General features: G+C 43.0%; 1 protein-coding gene across 2 annotated transcripts in view; it reads right to left on the reverse strand.

Moving 5' to 3' along the window:
• Positions 1 to 18,999, reverse strand: part of FURIN (furin, paired basic amino acid cleaving enzyme) — a 297,012-nt gene that overhangs the window by 181,125 nt on the left and 96,888 nt on the right. The gene's annotated exons all lie outside the window — the stretch shown is intronic.

Consider the following 18,999-nt stretch of genomic DNA (forward strand, 5'->3'; position numbering starts at 1 on the left):
ACATAAGTTTTACATTTTTTTGTCAATGGAGCTGTAGGAGGGCTTAATTTTTGTGTAACAAGATGTGGTTTTCAGCAATACCATTTTCTGAAACATTTGGCTTTCTGATCAATTTTTATTACCCTTTTTTTGCAGATGGAATGTACAAAAGAAACAAAAATAAACACATTGTTTCAGAGTTGTTAATACTCCACTATCCAGTTTAAATTACATTCATACATGTCGTTCTGATAATGACAATTCCCAATTTAAATACATTTTTTACTACTCGCACAAGAAAAAAAAAAACAATATTTTTTTTCCCTTCATTGTACTCCCAGACCCGCAACTTCCTTTCTCTATACTGAGGTGGTTCATTTGCAGTACAAGCTGAAGCTTTCACTGGTACCATTTTTGGTATATAACATTTTTGGATCACTTTTTAAGATGAGCAAAATCCAGCAATTCTGGAATTTAATATTTTTTTCTTACGGCATGCACTACAATAATTAAAAAAAACCTTAATACAATTATGATTATATAGGGTGGGTTAATATTACAGTGATACCCAACCTGTACAATTTAAAAAAAAAATTATATTTGTAGAAGAAAATCACCTATTAAATATATACATATATAAATATATATATATTTTTTTAATTAAAAATGTCCTAAGAAACATACTTTTGTTTACAGAGATGTATGTGGATTTGTTTTTTGTGCAATAAGCTATAGTATTTAATAGAATAATTTTTGAATACAAAATATTTGAAATCACTATTTATATTTGTCAGGCAGGATACATTTAATAACCGTTTTAAACAATATTTATTAGTCCCTTTAAAAGGCCTTTAACATGCAATCTCAGGATTGCATTAGCAATACACAGCACTGCTTTAGCAGGATCTGATTGGCTGTGGTGTATAGAAGATTTGGAGGGTTTTTCTCAGGTCCCCCGGTTGCCATAGCAATTCATCGGCACCCACAATCCCACTTCAGGGAGGCTGATGGGCTGATAGAGGAATCGCTTTCCATTGGTCTAGCGCCTTATGTGCTGCGGTCACTACACAGCTGCATATGAGCTGTTAAAGTGCTCAGATCATCAAGAACGCAAATACAAAATGTCACCGCTGGAGCCTTGCTGTGTGATCGCACCAGTACAGAATCGGTGTGATCAGCATGACGTACATAGCCATCACGACGCACTAAGTGACCTGTGAGATGAACCCTCACCTGTCCACTGGGAAAACCAGCTGATCTTCCCTGGTCCTGGTATTGGGTGTAAAGAACTGGAGCAGTTCCATCCAACCAAAAATGTCCTATGCATCATGGAAAGTGCATCTCATATACCAGGTTCACCCTTCAAGGCCAGGCTCAGCTCCCTTCCCCCTAAGGCCACTGTCCTTTACTGCGCTCCACGTTTGGACTTTCAAGTGGCCTGGCGTTCCTCGGTGGCTTCTCCAAGATCCTTTTATTGTCCACTTTTACACACCCTTGGGTCCGAGGAGTGAGACTCCGTTGCCATTTGTGTGGAGTTTGCCACCTTCCAGTTTCTTGTGTTGCCATCCCCTCAGATGCCTGTGGTTTTTTTACTATTTATTTACACCTACTGCCAGGACTTGCTGGTAACTCACCATTTGCTACAAGCATTATGAACGGTTACTAGAGACTTCACACTATGCTTCAATCTGCTGTGGATTCTAAAACATACATTCTGCTACAGATTTTAGCTGCCATTTTCTTGTTTGTCTGCCGTCCAGCATAGCCTGTTTACCCGCTTGCTGTGTCACGCCCTGGGTCTGTTTGCCCACCGTGACATGTGTTTCCGTGAACCCATCTAACCAGGTGAGCCCTAACAGTATTATTACATGATAGCCATTCATCTAATGGCTACCCATGTAAATCAAGGGCAGCTTGAAGGTTACCGTATTTTCATAAACTGGAAACTTGCTCAATTTTACAAGCACTTTACAAATTATACCCACTTTTTGTGAAAATGTGCCACTAGTAGGGATGAGATGACCCATGGATGTCCGCGTTCATCGAGTTAGACCAAATGTTAGTAAAAAGTTTGGTTTGGGTGCCTGAACCCCATATAAGTCAATGGGTTCTCTCTCCCCCCCTCTTAAAACGGACTTCCGGTAGAAGTCAGTGTTCGGTGTTCAGCACCGGAAACTGGGTGTCTGTACCAATCCCAAACTTTACTGTTTGGGTTCGCTCATCTCCAGCCACTAGTCTTATATTACATTTTATTTCTTATACTTTACCCATTGCCTAGGATGGATAATGGCCACGGTTGCAGACTAGCATTACTGGCTGAACTTGCACAGGACTTGCTAGTACTATGGAAAAGCAGAGCTAGCAAGATTACACAGTAAACTCATGATCCTGGCCAGCCTCAGTCACACTGCACTTCTGATGCTGCAGAGGCAAAGTTACCTCCTATCGTAGCATCAGGAGACCATAGATCAGGCCACCAACACAACCATCAAGCAAGAACGTCCACCCCACTAACAATCAAGAAGCCAGGCTTGGGCAGGTGCACTTCTGAAGGAAAAAAAAAGAAGACAGGATTAACCCTTGAAACAATGGTCACAAATGCCCATCCTAGCTCAATAGGGAATCCCAAGAGGAGCCTTCTCCTACTTTATAATGTCCTTACGGGCCAAATATATATATTATAGTGCGTGAGTAATAATGTATAAGTGTGTGTGTGTGTGTGTGTGTGTGTGTGTGTGTGTGTGTGTGTGTGTGTGTGTGTGTGTGTGTGTGTGTGTGTGTATATATATATATATTATATTTTCTATACACACACACGCACACGCACACACACATACATACATATACACACAGGCGGTTTTCGTTAGACAATGCCTTTAACTTTCTGCATGGCCAAGTATTAGGATCTTTCCTATGACCACAGAGTTTAGCAAGTCTTCTCTTGTAATATACAATCTGTAACCTACATGATGACATACTATTTTGCCTGCAAATGATGTGTGACTAAAAACCTGAAAAAAAGAGAAGTGGTGAAAAGGTTTAATATAGCCCCTAAGGGTTACTTAAAAATTGGGTCAACATTTTATATATTTTCACAGATGCATCACTGTCAACAAAGTTTGGTTATGCTGAAAGAAGTTTGGTATTCTGCCACGTGTAATTGGGCCATTAACATGACTTACACTAGCCACTCCCAATGATATTTCATCACCTCTCCAGGGTCTCAACTAACAAGATCCTATGAGGAGCCATAAGAACATTCAGTGCCGACCTGTGCCTCAGCTAACCCCATTACCAGTTTCTAAAGGGCATATTAATTTCAAGATCTCCTCCTCCTATGCAGAATCCATTTGTAGGGTTAACATTGCAGCACAAGGCTACATTCCTCAGGGTTGGCTCCAGCTAGGAGCAGAGGCATTAAGTGAAAGAAAATTCTACATCTCTGGAACTGGCCCGACACAGATGTGCAGAAGGAAATGGAAGTCAAGCGCTGGGAATAAACAGCAGGGCAGTCTTGATAAGCAACTGTTTTGCATCAGACCCAAAGAAGAGAAAGAAACGATCTGGAATGGTCTGGACACTTTCCAAACAAATTACTAAAATACAGAAATGCCTGCTGGGGTAAGCCATTAGTTTCTGTTGATCCCTATTAAAATTGAAGTCTGCATCTCATTTAGCATGTAAATGAGTTTACTGGATACTGTGTAAACACGAAGAATAAATACTTAAACACTTCACAGATTTCTTAGAAAAAGCAGTATCAAATATGTAAGAGGAGCTGTTGTACAGCAGAAAACACTGCTGCTTTCTGTAAGAAATGGCACCATTCAAACCAGGGACAAGTGTCTGGAAGAAAGCCGGAAGGATTCAGATAGTGTAGTGCAGTACATGACACTGTGTGTGTGCCATATGCAGCTATTCCTCCATCAAACCCTCGTATACCGGCATGTGTATGTGTAAGGCTACGTTCACATTTGCGGCCAGCGCCGCAGCGTCGGGCGCCGCAGCGGCGCCGCATGCGTCATGCGCCCCTATATTTAACATGGGGGCGCATGGACATGCGGCGCACTTGCGTTTTGCGCCGCATGCGTCGCTGCGGCGCCCGCGTCGGGGCGCAGAGGACGCAGCAAGTTGCATTTTTGCTGCGTCCAAATTCAATGAAAAAAACGACGCATGCGGCGCAAAACGCAGCGTTGTGCATGCGTTTTGCTGCGTTTTTGTTTGCGTTGTGCGCTGCGGCGCCGACGCTGCGGCGCACAACGCAAATGTGAACGTAGCCTTATAGGAGGAGAGGATTACGTTGGAAGAAAGAAAAGCTAAGGCATGTTGAAATCATACATGCTCGATCTTTCTTACCCCACCCCCAACATCTGCCTTCTGGGGAAGGGGACATCCCCCATACACATCAGACACTGAAAAGTCCCCAAATCCCGATATCAGCAGGTTCGTCTGATGCCAGTCTAATGTGTATGGGAGACCTAAAGAAGCACTCCGGCTCCTATCAAAGTTTGTATCCCCTTAATATATTGCAATCATCATACTATATAGCGCTGTGTACTTACAATTGCTCATTTTGCCTTTATATGCAGCTAATGCTCTTATCTTCCATTAGGTCTATGGCATCACATGCTTCAAAACTTACTAGCTGAATCCTTCTAGACTATGTAGAAACAGGAAGTTAATTTTTACTGTATGAGTTATAGGTAACTGCAAAAGTCAATGACAGGGGAGGAGCAGAGCAGCTGGGTCAGTAGTTGAAGAGGGGAATGATTTCTGCAGGGACAAGAGAGTTCCTGTTTTTATACACAGCAGAGTTAAGAGGCGAATTGGCTGAGTAGAAAGGCAAAATGAGCAATTGTAAGTGCACAGTGCTATATAATGATGACTGCAATATATTACAGGGGCTGTCCGGTCTAAAATGATAAGTCTGCAGTCATCTGGCTCAGAAACCAGCAAATCCTTGAAGCACATAGTGTGGGGGGGGGGGGGATTCCCAAGTCTGCAGTCCCACAGAGGGACTGCAGATTTATCATTTTGGACCGTACAACCCCTTTAAGAGAATAAAAAATGTGATCAAGTGTTTCTGGATCTGCCACGAGAATTCAGATGTTATGATCTCTCCCACACCTCCTTTGTCCCGACATCAACTCTCATGGGCGAGTCAAGAAGCCCCAAAACACGATAGCTGGTTGAGCAGATTCAAAAGAACTGGTGGGCTTGGGTGACTAAACATGTATGGGATGTTCAATGGTCAGCAGATAAATCTCACGTGCACAGCCAGAGTTACTTCTTTTGCAGCATTTTAATACACTCACACGTTCCCTGCCCTCTTCTTCGTCAGGGCTTAGCCTCTTCGAAACGCGTTGGTTAGTTCCCTTCCTTTTGTGAGCGCTTCGGCGATCCATACCACAGGTGATGTCACTGGTAGGAGGAGCCTAACAGCCATTTTTTTCTTTCCTCGTGGTATTCCAGGAAGCGCTACCGGCCGGAGCGCGCCTGGTCCCACGAGTGCGTTCCACCATCTGGCACAAGCAGTGCCGTAACCCTGTACACCCAGACAGTTCCACCCCTATAGTGCACGGCAAGGAGTGCTTCACCGCCGGATATAGACAGGGCCGCAGTCCCGGGTACCGGCAGCCTGGAACCAGAACGCCATAGCACTTTGAACACCTAGGTAAGCTGACAGGTAAGCCGACAGCCACATTTGTTTTTTTTAGTGGCACGATTGTATATTTAAGAGGTGGGGAGCTCAGTGAGTGATCGCAATCTTAGTAATTGCCTATTGCTACTGCTGTTCCTCCAGTGGAGCAGTATTGTTATTTTTGCTGGGACATCTTTGGAGTATTCTAGTATTATCCATCTATGTTTCACTCCTCACGCGCGGGTTCTATTTATATTATTTGATTTTATAAAACATTTTACACCTTTCTCCTCTTTAGTGCAATGAGGATATGATGAAGGGGATATACAATACTGAGAAGAACATTAGTTTAATGCTGTGATTAAACAGAAAGTTACCCAGTTTTGGGTTAAAGGGAACCTGTCACCTCAAATTGGCAGGATATTTAAATGATTTTTTACCAGTCCGATGGGCGGCGTTTCATCTTCATTTCTCCACCCCGTCCGGCCCTGTTGTGCGCAATATGTTATTGAATTAGAGTACCTGTGCTCCATAGTTGGCGCATGCGCAATGCAATCTTCGGTGGCGCACGCGCAGTATGTTTTGTTTGGGGTGGAGAAATGAAGATGAAAAGCCACCCATAGGACAGGTAAAAAGTCATTTAAATATCCCGCCAATTTGAGGTGACAGGTTCCCTTTAAAGTGCTCCTGGTAGCACAGACTCCACAACCCAGCACATATCTGGGGAGAACAGACCACGAGTCAGCAATGCTTTATTTATGGCACTGCGGAACAGCTGGAAAGTTTAGAGCTTTATATCAGATGTCTCACTTCTCTAGCACAACAAAATGGCAAAATTTTACTGAAAAAGTTCTCCAAAAGATGGATAGTAACCAAATAGCACATCTACATTATGTGGCGAAAAAAGTGATACGGATTATATATAAAACAAAACAAAACAAAAAATCATTATGATATCCACAATACATAACCTTGTGCATATTTAGTATATGGCATAAATACCGTATCTATAAGGCTTCGTATCTAAACACAAATCGCATCCTCTGTGTAAAGAAAGGCAATATTTGAGAAGAAACGGTTAACACCCTTTGTTAGACGAGGAGCAGGGTATCTGCATGCTGATGCATTTGCTTATTTCCAGGTACACTAATCCCCTCAGTGAGCAGCATTCTGGCAGAACAGTGGAGGGATTAGGGAACTGGATTGTCTGATTGCATGAAATATGCTCGAGAACGTCTGATGAGATTTACACCTCCACAATAATCTCATAACTCATGTCATTTGCTGCCTCATTAGAGCCATGAAGCAGGTAAGCAGACCTCCAATGCATCAGTATTAACAATTACTCGCTGCCGTACTCACAAAATCCGGCTTGAGTTTAATATAAAAGTCCAACACACAATCAGATTGCCAACATCGTTTTTATTCTTTATGATCTACATCCACAAACCAGGGACCCTTCATGGCGAGCCTCTATAATGGTCCGATGAGAGCATTAGCGCATTACATGAAACTCATCGGGGCATCCTCATCTGTTAAAGGACATAATGAAAATATACCGTATAAAGAAAAAACAAACAAAACTACTTTACAGAAACTATTTTCTTGTCAATTTCTGTGAAAAAGCTAGCCAACAACTAATAGGACAGTTCGACATACAGTCCAGTCCAGCAGGTTGCCAACCAGCCATCCATTCCAGGACAGTCTGCAAAAAAATAGGTGTTTCTTTTTCCGCCTTCTGTTGGGTCAGGCAGAGAAAATAGTTATAATGGTCTGCGAAATTGAAAATGTTATGTTGTAGTCAATGTAAGTGAAAGAAATCAATGTATTTCTCATTCCCATAGGGGTGGAGCCGCATATTCATCACTGTAATGAGCGGTACCACGTGACCGCTCATACAGGAAGAAGCTGCGGTCAAGCATCAAGGGAGCTGGGTGAGTATTTTATTTACAGCGGGCGGGCGCACAGGGGGTGGGAGGGTGGTGGTGACAAGGATCTTTATTTTAAACAAAAAAAATAAAAAAAACAATGATATTTCATTCCTTCTCTCCAGCGAACGCTGCTGGGAAGAAGGAATGAATTGCGGATTCAGCACCAGATGCAGGGGACAGCGCTTATCTCTAGCGCTGTCTCCTGCACGGTCCGTGTGGTACCCAGTCGGCACACGGCTGCCGCACGTGTGCCACACTGATGTGCCATGTGAGCTCACGGACACGGATAACTCCGGTACCGATTTTTCAGGTTCCGGAATTATCTGGCCTGTGAGACTGGCCTTAGACACTACCTTGAAGGGAACCTGTCACCTGAATTTGGCGGGACCGGTTTTCAGTCATATGGGCGGGGTTTTCGGGTGTTTGATTCACCCTTTCCTTACCCGCTGGCTGCATGCTGGCCGCAATATTGGATTGAAGTTCATTCTCGGTCCTCCGTAGTACACGCCTGCGCAAGGCAAGATTGCATATGTCATAACTCATAAGTATGAGGCTATGTGCACACATCGAGAATTGCCGCAGAAATTTCCGCAGGTAAAACGCATGCAGAATTGGCATGCTTTTTCCAGCTAAACACTAGCATTTTACAAGCATAATTAGCTTGCAGAATGCTAGCGTTTTCCAAGCGATCTGTAGCATCGCTTGGAAAACTGATTGACAGGTTGGTCACACTTGTCAAACATAGTGTTTGACAAGTGTGACCAACTTTTTATTATTGGTGCTGCCTATGCGGCATCAATAGTAAAAGGATAGAATGTTAAAAATAGAAAAAAAAATAAAAAATAAAAAGTTGTGATATTCTCAGCCTTCCCGCTCCTCACGATGCTCCCGGCAGCTTCCGTTCCCAGTAATGAAGCGATGCTACAGATCGCTTGGAAAACGCTAGCATTCTGCAAGCTAATTACGCTTGTAAAACGCTAGTGTTTAGCTGGAAAACGCATGCCAATTCCGCATGTGTTTTACGTGAGGCAATTCTGGACGTGTGCACATAGCCTAAAGCATGGAACCGGACAATGGGGCCATAAACTAACAAAGAAGAAAGCACTCAGATGCATTTTTAATTTTTAGCCATTTCCAGAATATGAAAAAAAAATTGCTAATCTTCAAGGAATTGAATAGGCGTCTCAAGCACTGTAAACCAATAAGGGCAAACAAGCCAGAAGATCCAATCTGACAGCTAAGGCTCCATCCATGTACTGTGACTTTTCCTCACAGCAGCCACATTCTGCTTTCCTGAGCCTCGGTAATACGGATAAACCCAATTCATGTCAACGTTATATATAACATAAGCAGAACAGAGCACATCCTCACAGTTGTCGTAAGACAGATGAAGTTATACCTAAGCATAGGAGATAGCGGTTCTATACTCTGGCTTGTCAAAATTTTAGGTGACTTTTTTGAGGCCTGCCTTTAAATCATCTCTTTCCATTATGCAAAAGTGACACTTAAGACAAGTTTATTTGATGAGCCGCATTGTGCTGCCAACCAAGATCCATCACACCTGGACACCTCCGCTGCATACAGATTTCAGGGTAACTTTCGGATGATGTCTCTGGAAGAGGTAATACAGCCTGTTAGCTTGAGAATCTAAATCCATAAACCTGCAAATTACCTGCCACAACCCGAGGAGGAGACTTTCCTGTAATTACTGGAGAATATAAATGATGAGAAACCGGGAACAAAAAACTACAGAAAAACACGTGAACTATGCGGGGCAAGGGAAGACATGAGGGTCAGTGTAAAAGGATGGATAAAAAGAGCAATCTGTCCCAAATATTCCTAGGATGGCCAGCACTCCGTAAACACAGAATACAGCTGCGGTAATATATCACCAGATATATTTATATTTTCTACACTTCATCACACAAATATTTACAAAGTTCTCATTTTATTGATTAGCAAAAAACTTAGACAAAGGAATTAAATGATCAACCATTACATGTGCTATAGGGGCTAAGAACAGGAGGGTCTCAGCTCATACTGGCACCACCCCAATTTATAATGAGCAATGTGGAACTGTACAGGGATAAGAATAGTGAGAAGAAGGGTCCAAACTAAAGCTATTTAAAGAAAATGTGTAATCAGAGAATGGCCTACAATTTAACCCCTTCATGACCCAGCCTATTTTGGCCTTAATGACCTTGCCGTTTTTTGCAATTCTGACCAGTGTCCCTTTATGAGGTAATAACTCCGGAACGCTTCAACGGATCCTAGCGATTCTGAGATTGTTTTTTCGTGACATATTGGGCTTCATGTTAGTGGTAAATTTAGGTCGATAATTTCTGAGTTTATTTGTGAAAAAAACGGAAATTTGGCGAAAATTTTGAAAATTTCGCAATTTTCACATTTTGAATTTTTATTCTGTTAAACCAGAGAGTTATGTGACACAAAATAGTTAATAAATAACGTTTCCCACATGTCTACTTTACATCAGCACAATTTTGGAAACAAATTTTTTTTTTGCTAGGAAGTTATAAGTAGTGTTGAGCATTCCGATACTGCAAGTATCGGGTATCGGCCGATACTTGCTGTATCGGAATTCCGATACCGAGATCCGATATTTTTGTGATATCGGGTATCGGTATCGAAACAACATTAATGTAAAAATGTGTAAAAGAGAGAATTAAAATAAAAAATATTGCTATACTCACCTCTCCGACGCAGCCTGCACCTTACCGAGGGAAGCGGCAGCGTTCTTTGTTTAAAATTCGCGCTTTTCTTTCCTTTACGTGAGTCCCGGCTTGTGATTGGTTGCGTGCCGCCCATGTGACCGGGACGCAACCAATCACAGCAAGCCGTGACGTAATTTCAGGTCCTTAAGGATTTTAAAATTACGTCCCGGCTTTGTGATTGGTTGCGTCGCAGTCACATGGGAGACGCAACCAATCACAAGCCGTGACGTCACGGGAGGCTGGACACGCGCGCATTTTAAAATGGGCGCGTGTCCAGCCTCCCGTGACGTCCCGGCTTGCGATTGGTTGCGCCGCGATCAACCAATCACAAGCCGGGAGGCTGGACACGCGCGCATTTTAAAATTTTAAAATGCGCGCGTGTCCAGCCTCCCGGCTTGTGATTGGTTGACCGCGGCGCAACCAATCACAAGCCGGGACGTCACGGGAGGCTGGACACGCGCCCATTTTAAAATTTTAAAATGCGCGCGTGTCCAGCCTCCCGGCTTGTGATTGGTTGACCGCGGCGCACAAAATGAGTGAGGATGAACTAAACCAAACAAGGGGAAACTGCCAATGTTGTCAAAACATCAATTGTTGCATAATAAGTTTGGTCGAATTTGCAGGATGTGTCTCACATTCCCATGTATCACCTCTGAGCTGATGTATTATACAAGCCTCCCGGCTTGTGATTGGTTGACCGCGGCGCAACCAATCACAAGCCGGGACGTCACGGGAGGCTGGACACGCGCCCATTTTAAAAAGCGCGCGTGTCCAGCCTCCCGTGACGTCACGGCTTGTGATTGGTTAATGGCGGCCATGTTGCCGGGACGCGGACCAATCACAGCAAGCCGTGACGTAATTTCGTCACGGCTTGCTGTGATTGGTCCGCGTCCCGGCAACATGGCCGCCCTGACCAATCACAAGCCGGGACTTCACGTAACCAAGTAAAAGCGCGAATTTTAAACAAACAACGCTGCCGGTTCCCTCGCTGAGGTCCAGGCTGCGTCGGACAGGTGAGTATAGCAATATTTTTTATTTTAATTCTTTCTTTTACACATTAATATGGATCCCAGGGCCTGAAGGAGAGTTTCCTCTCCTTCAGACCCTGGGAACCATCAGGAATACCGTCCGATACTTGAGTCCCATTGACTTGTATTGGTATTGGGTATCGGTATCGGATTGGATCCGATACTTTGCCGGTATCGGCCGATACTTTCCGATACCGATACTTTCCGATACCGATACTTTCAAGTATCGGACGGTATCGCTCAACACTAGTTATAAGGGTTAAAATTTGACCAGTGATTTCTCATTTTTACAACAAAATTTACAAAACCATTTTTTTTAGGGACCACCTCACATTTGAAGTCATTTTGAGGGTTCTATATGGCTGAAAATACCCCAAAGTGACACCATTCTAAAAACTGCACCCCTCAAGGTGCTCAAAACCACATTCAAGAAGTTTATTAACCCTTCAGGTGTTTCACAGCAGCAGAAGCAACATGGAAGTAAAAAATGAACATTTAACTTTTTAGTCACAAAAATTATCTTTTAGCAACAATTTTTTTATTTTCCCAAGGGTAAAAGGAGAAACTGGACAACGGACGTTGTTGTCCAATTTGTCCTGAGTACGCTGATACCTCATATGTGGGGGTAAACCACTGTTTGGGCGCACGGCAGGGCTCGGAAGGGAAGGACTTTTTGAATCAAAAATTGGCTCCAATCTTTAGCAGACACCATGTCGCGTTTGGAGAGCCCCCGTGTGCCTAAACATTGGAGCTCCCCCACAAGTGACCCCATTTTGGAAACTAGACCCCCAAGGAACTTATCTAGATGCATAGTGAGCACTTTAAACCCCCAGGTGCTTCACAAATTGATCCGCAAAAATGAAAAAGTACTTTTTTTTCACACAAAATTTCTTTTAGCCTCAATTCTTTCATTTTCACATGGGCAACAGGATAAAATGGATCCTAAAATTTGTTGGGCAATTTCTCTTGAGTACGCCGATACCTCATATGTGGGGGTAAACCACTGTTTGGGTGCACGGCAAGGCTCGGAAGGGGAGGCGTGCCATTTGACTTTTTGAATGGAAAATTAGCTCCAATCGTTAGCGGACACCATGTCGCGTTTGGAGAGCCCCTGTGTGCCTAAACATTGGAGCTCCCCTACAAGTGACCCCATTTTGGAAACTAGACCCCCCAAGGAACTTATCTAGATGCATAGTGAGCATTTATAACCCCCAAGTGCTTCACAGAAGTTTATAACGCAGAGCCATGAAAATAAAAAATAATTTTTCTTTTCTCAAAAATTATTTTTAGCCCACAATTTTTTATTTTCCCAAGGGTAACAGGAGAAATTGGACCCCAAAAGTTGTTGTCCAGTTTCTCCTGAGTATGCTGATACCCCATATGTGGGGGTAAACCACTGTTTGGGCATATGCCGGGGCTCAGAATGGAAGTAGTGACGTTTTGGAATGCAGACTTTGATGGAATGGTCTGCGGGCATCATGTTACGTGTGCAGAGCCCCTGATATGCCTAAACAGTAGAAACCCCCCACAATTGACCCCATTTTGGAAACTAGACCCCCCAAGGAACTTATCTAGATGTGTGGTGAGCACGTTCAACCCCCAAGTGCTTCACAGAAGTTTACAACGCAGAGCCGTGAAAATAAAAAATAATTGTTCTTTCCTCAAAAATTATGTTTTAGCAAGTAATTTTTTATTTTTGCAAGGATAACAGGAGAAATTGGACCCCAACAGTTGTTGCCCAGTTTGTCCTGAGTACGCTGGTACCCCAAATGTGGGGGTAAACCACTGTTTGGGCGCACGTTGGGGCTTGGAAGGGAGGGAGCACCATTTGACTTTTTGAACGCAAGATTGGCTGGAATCAATGGTGGCGCAATGTTGCGTTTGGAGACCCCTGATGTGCCTAAACAGTGGAAACCCCTCAATTCTAACTTCAACACTAACCCCAACACACCCCTAATCCTAATCCCAACTGTAGCCATAACCCTAATCACAACCCTATCCCCAACACACCCCTAACCACAACCCTAACCGCAACACACCTGTAACCCTAATTCCAACCCTAACCCTAATCCCAACCCTAACCCCAACACACCCCTAACCCTATCCGTAACCCTAACCACAAGCCTAATCTTAACCCCATTTCCAACCCTAGCCCTAATTCCAACCCTAACTCTTATTCCAACCCTAACCCTAAGGCTATGTGCCCACGTTGCGGATTCGTGTGAGATTTTTCCGCACGATTTTTGAAAAATCTGCAGGTAAAAGGCACTGCGTTTTACCTGCAGATTTACAGCAGATTTCCAGTGTTTTTTTGTGCGGATTTCACCTGCGGATTCCTATTGAGGAACAGGTGTAAAACGCTGCGGAATCCGCACAAAGAATCGACATGCTGCGGAAAATACAACGCAGCCTTTCTGCACGGAATTTTCCGCACCATGGGCACAGTGGATTTGTTTTTCCATAGGTGTACATGGTACTGTAAACCTGATGGAAAACTGCTACGAATTCGCAGCGGCGAATTCGCAGCGGCCAATCCACTGCGGATCCGCGGCCAATCCGCTGCGGATCCGCGGCCAATCCGCTGCGGATCCGCAGCCAAATCCGCACTGTGTGCACATGCCATAACCCTACCCCTAACCCTAACCCTACCCGTAACCCTAACCCTACCCCTAACCCTACCCCTATTTCTAACCCTAGTTCTAACCCTAACCCTAGTGGAAAACGAAAAAAAAAAAAAAAAAATTTCTTTATTTTATTATTGTCCCTATGGGGGTGATAAAGGGGGGGGGTTTATTTATTATTTTTTTTATTTTGATCGCTGTGATAGAACCTACCACAGCGATCAAAACGTACCTGTAAGGAATCTGCCGGCTGGCAGATTCGGCGGGCGCACTGAGCATGCGCCCGCCATTTTGGAAGATGGCGGCGCCCAGCGAGGAGACGTACGGACACCGGGAGGATCGGTAAGTATGAAGGGGTGGTGGGGGGGTGGATCGGAGCACAGGGGGGGTAATCGGAGCACAGGGGGGGTGAATACAAACAAGGAGGGAGCGGACAGGAGGACGGGGGAGCCGGCAGGCGGACGGAGGGGACCGGACCCCATAACGGAGGACTGGGGGGGCGATCGGTGGGTGTGGGGGGGGTCACTTGAGTATTTCCAGCCATGGCCGATGATATTGCAGCATCGGCCATGGCTGGATTGTAATATTTCACCAGTTTTTTAGGTGAAATATTACAAATCGCTCTGATTGGCTGTTGAAAGTGAAACTGCCAATCAGAGCGATCGTAGCCATGGGGGGGGTGAAGCCACCCCCCCTGGGCTGAAGCACCACTCCCCCTGTCTCTGCAGATCGGGTAAAATCGGAGTTAACCCTTTCACCCGATCTGCAGGGACGCGATCTTTCCATGACGCATACGCTGCGTCATAGGTCGGATTGGCACAGACTTTCATGACGCAGCGTATGCGTCAAAGGTCGGGAAGGGGTTAAAGGGTTATTCCCAAAACAACTACCTAAAAGACATGGTATGATTTGCTGATTGCTAGTCAACTGCAGGGACCCCCAGTTCTTGGATTGGGTAGAGGTGTGAATGATTAACCTTTGCTCCATTGTCTGTGAGATTGCCAGGAAAAGAAGTGCACTGTGTGCAGCCATATTAAGAGGTATTCTCAGTTTTCTCATGAGCAGATCAGAGATATGCATTCTCCTTCATTTCCTTACCTCCTGGTTTCTAGCAGTGCAGGCTCTACTTGAGCGACTAGATTCAAACAGAAAAAAATGGAGTACACGTCCATGAGCTAATTAAATATAAATTTATTAAATCACAAGGTTACAGAACCAATAAATAAAAGTCAAATAGACATACAATTACAAATTCATTCAGCTAAAGAGAGCCGGGTAGCACAGACCAAGAAAACTAATGTGGATCATCCCAGACGTCCTCTATTGCCATAAAGTGCATAGTGCAAACAAATATGGGCATATTACCCTGGGGTACGGTAAAAGGCGTATTAAGTGTATTTACAGGAGCCCTGTACACAGGCTCAAGGGTTTCATAAACATTATAAATTACCCTCCAGGCTCTTACCAAAATGCCGGCGTCAGGTAGGGATCCACACCGTTGCCCCAACGCGCGTTTCGCGTCGGCTTCGTCAGCGGCTTCGCCGGCTGACTATGAGAGCAGTCACATTACTGATGTGACAGCTCTCAAAGTCATCAGGATCATTGTGGGACACTATGGATTACCTTCTCTGCGGACAGGTGAGGAATACTGTAGTAAATTATTTTATTTTTGTTGCAGGAGACGTTGGCTTCGGTGGATTAGGCGTTTGGCAAGTATGGTTTAATTAAGATTATTAGAGGAGTCTGTGTCATTATTTCAAATAAAGGGTCATTCCATATCAAGTGATCCAAATATGAATATTTTTTTTACCTGACGTCTTTAGATTTATTTATTTTTTATTTTTTTAATGAAGTACAACTTCAGTTAATTACAAATTAAAAGTTTTGAATTTTTTTCTTTATCAGTTAATTTTTTACAGATTTCTAAAGTTTCAAAAAAAGCGCGAATTTTGGCCTGGTATGGCTTTACATTTTTTATCATATCTCGGGCTAGAATTAAGATAAAGAGTTGGGAGAGGCATCATTTTTCTTAGAACGGTACCGGCTTTCATTTGATATATCACAAGACTGTTTCTTTATATTTTGTTATGGAGAAATCAAATTAAAAATTTTGATGTGCAATTCTGAAAAAAACGTATGTTTTAAAATTGTGAAAACATGCATGCGTGTTACTTGTGTCCTTGTTTATATTTGTACAGGGATTCAACTTGGGATCTATCAAATTTGTATTTTTTTTTAAGCCTTGAATCATCTGATATTATGTTTGTGTGAGTTTCTTCCTTTTTTCTTTTCAAATTACAACTTATTGCATTCAACATTTATATGTAACAATAAAGAAACACAAAAAAATACTGAATTGCCAGAATAAATACATCTTAATCATAACAACTTGCTCAGCATTTTCAACCTGAATTCATTGAACAAGCCAAAAGATAAAAGGTGATCACATCCTCAAGTGTGGTTTTCTAAATACAGTCTCGTCCTAATTATATGTTAAAAACAAGATTAAAAGAACTAATATTTTTACGACCTATTTATACATAGAACAATTTTTTTCTATTATATCACTAAACATGTCATTTATGAAGTGTTTAAGAAGAATAGTCCAGTAGTTAAATCCTCGTTCTATAAAATATGAACTAATCAAACAATTAATAGTAGGTTTTTACACTGGCCTTCTATCATCAATGTGTCCCTTCTAGCGGGTGAAATGTCATCTTGCCCATAAGCGCTTACTAGCAATGGCCGTCTCCTTCTGTGTCAGAGTACGTACGGCCTGTCATGGTGCTCGGCTCCACCTGAGTCATGGCCTCATAGAACCCATTCATACAATAAAAACACAAAACGCTTTAATTGTGGATAAAAATGGCCGTGTAGTTTATTTAGGGTTACATAAATTAATTAATCACCAATAAATAAACTCCATAAATTATAAAACCAAAGTACCAAACTTTTCCAATAAACCAATCCACCCAGACATGGGTGATTTTCCCACAATTAAACTACACGACAGTAAAATTACAAGAATTCAGGGGAGGGAGGGTGGGGTCTTCTTTATCTTCTTCCGCTGACAGAATGACCAGATACCACAAAACAGGTGTTTATATATTCAAAAAAAGAGCGGCAAAGCTGCTAACAGCCAATAGAAAACCGTTACAATAGCTGCCAAACATACCAGAAAAAACTGGATAAAACCAGTGTCACACTTTCAGAGATGACTGACCTGACCTTTATTTGACCTTTCTTCTGACAGAAAGTCATATTAAATGACAGGGTCCATGAGGCCATGAGACCCCCGCTATATTTCTTTCAGGTTTACGCGGGGGGGCTAACAATATTTGATTTTTGTTCACTTTTACAATGTCTGGTTTTCTTGGATACACAAAGGACGGCACTGGACCAGAAGGTGCAGAAAAGTCACTTCTTCATTTTCACAATCTTTGGAGAGTCCAGTAGCCACCAGCGTCAATCATATTCACAGGCCACATAGCCAGTTGTGTCATCCATGGCCGATCTTGTGCCGCCTTCTACCACTTCATGGACGTCACGGTCTTTATTTCCACTACATGGGATGACAGTCCGGTATTGCCGAGTCCCTGTGATGGGTTCTGCTTCCTGTAACCGATGTTATAACAAACTCTCCTCCTCCCCGTAGTCCTGGTTTGTACAATACATGAACTCGATGTTAAGAGTATTTTTCTCCCTCCATTTGAGGAGTTGCCCGGGTGATAAGATTTGGTGTGAATACGGCCTCTGGAGACCCGAGCTGCCGGCCTGTCATCTGCTCTGCAGTCACTGTCTACTCCTGTTCAATCTCAGGTTGGGCCCTAACAAAGCTTCTCCTCTGTCCTCTCCTGCTTCTCAGCTTTAAAACATAATAAAATGGACCCCACACTTCTACACCACAGGCTGAACAGATCTGAATTTGAGATTTTCGAACTGACACTAATAGTTTAATTTTTTTAAATATGATCCCATCACGATCCCAACATGTATTTTGGTACATATGTGGCTAGGAGTATAACCGGCACATATGCAGTTTTTGAATTTTTTACATTAAACTTTTTTTCAGAAATGCGTTTTTAAGTTTTGCGTTTGCTTTCACATGTGTAAAATATTATTAAAGATACTCTTGTGACATATCTGGTGAAAGCCTGTACAGTTCTGAGTAGAATTGTGTTTATTTGGATCCTCTATCTTTTTTCTAGCCTGGAGTTATGAGGAGAAATGTAAAGGCAGGCAACACCGAAATTCGCACTTTTTCTGAACTTTGAAAATCAATAAAAAAAAAAAAAATTTCTAGAATTTTTTCTTCTTCACATTTTGCATTCTCTGACACACTATTACCAAATAACAAAATCTCAAAAGAATTAAAAATATAGAGGTAAAAATCATTGGTTCACTTGACATGGAATGACCCTAAAGGGCTTTATTCTGTGTCTTTTTTTTTTTTTATACAGTATCAATATGGGGTTACTATTGGATAGGTGTCTTATAGACAGACGCCTCTCCGTTACTAACCTGTTGGCTTAGTGTCATCTAACAATACGAAGGTGACATCAACCCCACTTGCCACCGCTACAGGTCAAGTGGGAAGAGCAAGGCTAAGCGCCAGATTTGGCGCATCTTATAGATGCGCCTTTTCTGGGGGGCTGAGAGCTGATGTTTTTAGTCTGGGAGGGGCCAATACCCATGGCCCCTTCCTAGGCTATTAATATTCGCCGCATGTTGTCTTCCTAGCCTTTGCAGGTTGGATTTTATAGGGAGACCCCACGTCAATTTTTCTCTGGGGTCCCCTTGCAACCTAGCAGTAAAGTCTGAGCAAACAGCTGTGACCCGATATTAATAGCCTGGGGACCTTTATGGCTATTGGCTCCTTCCCAGAATATTAACAACAGTACTCAGCTGTTGGCTTTCCCTCTAATGGTTATTAAAATTACACGGGAGCCCACACAATTTTTTTTCTTTCATTTTTTTCTTTAAAATTAACAGTTGCTATCTGGTTGCAGGCTATGTACTTTCATTCTGTTAATGCTCCTACATAGGCTAGTGACAAGGTGTGTGCTT

This window comes from Ranitomeya variabilis, chromosome 5, assembly GCF_051348905.1.
Source record: "Ranitomeya variabilis isolate aRanVar5 chromosome 5, aRanVar5.hap1, whole genome shotgun sequence".
Taxonomy (NCBI): domain Eukaryota; kingdom Metazoa; phylum Chordata; class Amphibia; order Anura; family Dendrobatidae; genus Ranitomeya; species Ranitomeya variabilis.